Here is a 4,623-nt window from a genome sequence, read left to right on the forward strand (position 1 = left end):
TACCGGGAGTGGGGCTCGAACCCACGCGGACATACGTCCATTGGATCTTAAGTCCAACGCCTTAACCACTCGGCCATCCCGGTGATAAGCCATACTGTCCTTGTCAACGTTTACTAGGCTAGAATTTGTAGTTTCTGGAAGACTATGAATAATGTTATATCCGTGAAAACTAGGACCATGTTTAAAAGAGTGTACAAAGTTAATAAATCTTTCTAATATTGCTTGGAAATAAACAAATGAAAAGATATATTTCCAAAAGTATGCTTAATCACTAATTTGTGACAGGCACTATACTAGGTGTTAGGGGAAAGACGAACCATCCCTGATTCCTTGGACTTCCATTAAAATGAGGCATGTTGAGGGAAATCCACGCCTGTCAATGCTGGGATCAGAGCTGAATTCTAAAGATTCAGCAACCTCCGCCTCCCGGGTTCAGGCGATTGCTGGGTGCAGGAAAGAACATGTCGGAGAAAAGAGTCTCCCATACATTGACATACAGAAGAGTTTTTAATTATTCTAATGTTGTGATTTTTTTAAACATGCACTATACAGTATAATCATCTGTGGATTTTGTAAAATATACTTATCAAGATAGTTTAAATGCCTACATATGACTGATAAAAAATAATAGAAACATATGTAGAAAAATAGCATTATTATCTAGGGGACAGAAGAACATTAAACAAACGAACAAACAAAACTAAAAACACAAACAATAAGCCGAGCGTGGTGGCTCACGCCTGTAATTCCAGCACTTTGGGAGGCCGAGGCGGGCGGATCACCTGAGGTCAAGAGCTCGAGACCAGTCTGGTCAACATGGCGAAACCCCGTCTCTACTAAAAAATACAAAAATTAGCCGGGGGTGGTGGCATGTGCCTATAACCCCAGCTACTCAGGAGGCTGAGGCAGGAGAATCAAGAGAATCGCTTGAACCTGGGAGGCGGAGGTTGCAGTGAGCCGAGATCGTGCCACTGCACTCCAGCCTGAGCAACAGAGCAAGACTCCGTCTCAAAACACACACACACACACACACACACACACACACACAGAGTAAAGCAAAACACTGATATAGTCTGCTGCACCCAAATCAAAGAAAGCCACAATGGAAAAGTAAATAGACAAATACAACCAAAGTAGAAGATACTTGAAATGTTTACAAATGAAAATAACTTAATTTACATGATATAGTAAGAAGCCATTAAAATCAGCAAGATCAAACAGCAGACTCAATAGAAAATGTGTAAAGAAGCTAGGCGCGGTGGCTCACGCCTGTAATCCTAGCACTTTGGGAGACCGAGGCTGGCGGGTCACAAGGTCAGGAATTCGAAACCAGCCTGGCCAATATGGGGAAACCCCGTCTCTACTAAAAATACAGAAATTAGCAGGGCGTGGTGGCGGGAGCCTGTAGTCTCAGCTACTCGGGAGGCTGAGGCAGCAGAATTGCTTGAATCCAAGAGGCAGAGGTTGCAGTGAGCAGAGATCTCACTACTGCACTCCAATCTGGGTGACAGAGTGAGACTCTGTCTCAAAAAAAGAAAGAAAAAAAAATGTGTAAAGAGTAGGGACAGGGTCCTCATCAAACCCATGATAAGAAGAACCCGAAAAGATTAACATTTTAAATACTTAATATTATTAATTTATAAAATGCAAGATAAAATAAGTTATTACTCAACCTACGTTAGACTGGAAGAATTAGAAAACTTAATGTGTCCATTATTGCAGAAATGGGGATGCGGAAGCCCTCATATCCTGCTGATGGACGTTTATATTAATGCAGCCATTTTGGAAAGCAGTCTAATACTTTTTACTCAAGTTAAGATTGTCTCACCCAATGACCTAGGTATTCGGCTCCTAGGTATATATTCCCCCTCATGTCACAAAGATACAGATTATATCATATATGGATGTTAATTGTCTCACTATTTTTCCTCTTCCAGAATCAGATTCAGCCTTGAAGCCAACATTGAACAGTAGATAGGTGAAGTGTGGTAAACACATAATATTATGCAACTATGAGATGTGCTGGAGTATATGTACATGTACCAATCTTTCTTTTTTTTTTTTTTAGATGGAGTCTCGCTCTGTTGCCCAGGCTGGAATGCAATGGTGTGATCTTGGCTCACTGCAACCTCCACCTCCCTGGTTCAAGCAATTCCCCTGCCTCAGCCTCCTGAGCAGCTGGGATTACAGGCACACACCACCATGCCCACATAATTCAGAAATGAGGTTTCACCATGTTGGCCAGGCTGGTCTCGAACTCCTGACCTTGTGATCTGCCTGCCTTGGCCTCCCAAAGTGCTGGGATTACAGGCGTGAGCCATAGTGCGTGGCCGCATGTACCAATCTTAAAAAGTAATTTTTTAAAAAAAGATACTTAACACCAAAAGATTTTCCCTTATATTAACACTAATCATTCTGCTCTCTGGCATTCAAAATCTTGCTACTTGCTACTGCTCTTTGTTTTCTCATCTTTTCGTCCCTGTGCATTTATGTCTTTAAACACCCTTAATGCTTTGTATAAATGTAGTTTGGAATAAAGAGAAAACAAAAGCTGTGCTTAATTTGCCATCATTATAACTAGGTCTATCTGTGACTTACTATGTTTTTTTATCACCATGGAATCCTAAGGATTGGTAAAATAGTGCATGGAGATAGAGAACCATCATTTTATTGGGGTCAAATACCAAAGAGTCTAGAAAATAAATCTTTACATCAAATTTTCTTTCTCTCATTTCACCACTTCAATCTATTGAGGTTAAGTTGAAAGAACAAATATCGTATCCAGGGCAGAACTTCATTTGCAAGCTACTTGCTATTTTTTTGACCACTCTTCCTACGTTCTGACAAATGCTGGCTCAGTTACTACTATTCTGCCTTCCTTACCGCTCCAACTTTTCAGAATATAGAGCTAAAAGCCAGACCCACATGAGCTCCCCTAGAAAGACACAAATGCCTTTCTATCCTGGGCATTTTCTATTCCTGGGCTTCTGGACTCAAGGCCTTCTCAGGCCATCTGAATCCCTGGCCTTCTCTTTGTTGGCTGAAGCTGGCATCTTTCTACATTTTCACAGCTTCCACGATAGTCTCAGAAATCAGCTGTTAATTCTGTATTCTGAATGTCTGGCAATTGTAAGCACTTGGGCTTTGTAGAAAATGCTTTTAGAGGGCCCTTTATGGAGGCGGGAAAAAAATGAGGCAATGTTAGCCAGCCCCCAGAACCCTGTAGTCTGCTGGAACAGGCAACCAGATGGTAACAACTGTAAAACAATTCTTTGGTCTCTCTATTAAGAAATGTAAAAAGCAGGATAAAGGGATCAGTCCTTGGTTTATTCTGCATCTCCTGCAGAGCAAAACCATGATCTTCTGCATATAACACATAGTGATAATCACTACACTAACACAAAATATCATAGCTGATGACAGGTACAAATGCTAGAAAAAAAAATGGCTACAGTAAAATCCAGGGATAGTCTCACTACAAGATAAAGTAAAGAGAGTATTTTAAGTGCTAAACAATTCTATATGCATCTCAACTGGCACAAGTCTGAAAGACCCATCAATTAGAATACACTGAGAAAAGGTAAGTTTAGATATCCAAAACGGAACTATTGATTGTTACTTGTTCTCATTTATTCATTCATTCATTCACAAAAGGAATGTTAATTAATTCTCTACTAAAAGTCCTAAGCCAGAGACTGTTAAGTAGCTGTGAATAAAGCAGTGAACACAACAAACAAAATATCCTTTTCGTCATGAAATTTGTTTTAATTCCTATCAAATAGCAGTGGATGATCAAATATGCTATCTTTTGATGAAAATTTTTACCATAATTAGCAGAACTCTTTATCACTTCTTTAGGATTTATAAAATCTGGCCTCCTAGATAATTTTCACTATGCTAAAGATGAGATAATTATGGATGAGGAAGCTTATCCTCATGTTCATATATATATATATATATATATATATATAAAACAGCAAAAATACATAGTGTGAGAAACCTATATACATATATACATATGTGTAAATACATATATATTTATTACCAATTACCATGTATAATATATAGATATTTGCTCATTGGTAACTGGTTCTAATGAATACAGTTGTTCTGTCTTGATTTTAAACTTCCCCATACATACCCAAGCTATTTATTTCTTGTTATACGCCTTTTCATGAACACTGTCTCTGCCTTTCGTTTCAAACCTCAAGAAAGAGTCTCATTTAGGAGTAAGCGGGACTTTGAATGAATCTGACAGGCTGCTAGCATGAAGAAAAAAATACTCAAGGGCACTAATGTCCTGCCTAATTTTCAGTCATCGGGGAGATGAACATTAGAGCGTCTTATGAGAGCAGAGAGCATAGAACATACCACAAAAAATGAATTGAAATAAAATTTCCCAAGGGACTGCCTATTTCCCTGCCCTGTGCTGCTGAAGGAATTGAAGCTTCGGGAGAAGCATTTGCTTGATTGCGAGTTGTCGGATTTTAAACTATGGATTCTAAGAATTAGAACGTATAGGGGAAAATATTATCCCTCTGCCAAAGATATACCCTGAAGGAACAGATAAATTTAAAGTTCATTATAACTAATTTGAAGGTGAAACACTCTCACACCAAGTAA

The 4,623-nt window shown here is 39.0% G+C and overlaps 1 non-coding gene across 1 annotated transcript; it reads right to left on the reverse strand.

Annotated features, from left to right (window-relative positions):
* Nucleotides 1-83, reverse strand: TRNAL-UAA (transfer RNA leucine (anticodon UAA)). The gene has a single exon. It is a non-coding gene; the product is annotated as a tRNA-Leu (tRNA).
* Nucleotides 84-4,623: the final 4,540 nt, after the last annotated feature.

This window comes from Macaca mulatta, chromosome 4, assembly GCF_049350105.2.
Source record: "Macaca mulatta isolate MMU2019108-1 chromosome 4, T2T-MMU8v2.0, whole genome shotgun sequence".
In the NCBI taxonomy this organism is placed as follows: domain Eukaryota; kingdom Metazoa; phylum Chordata; class Mammalia; order Primates; family Cercopithecidae; genus Macaca; species Macaca mulatta.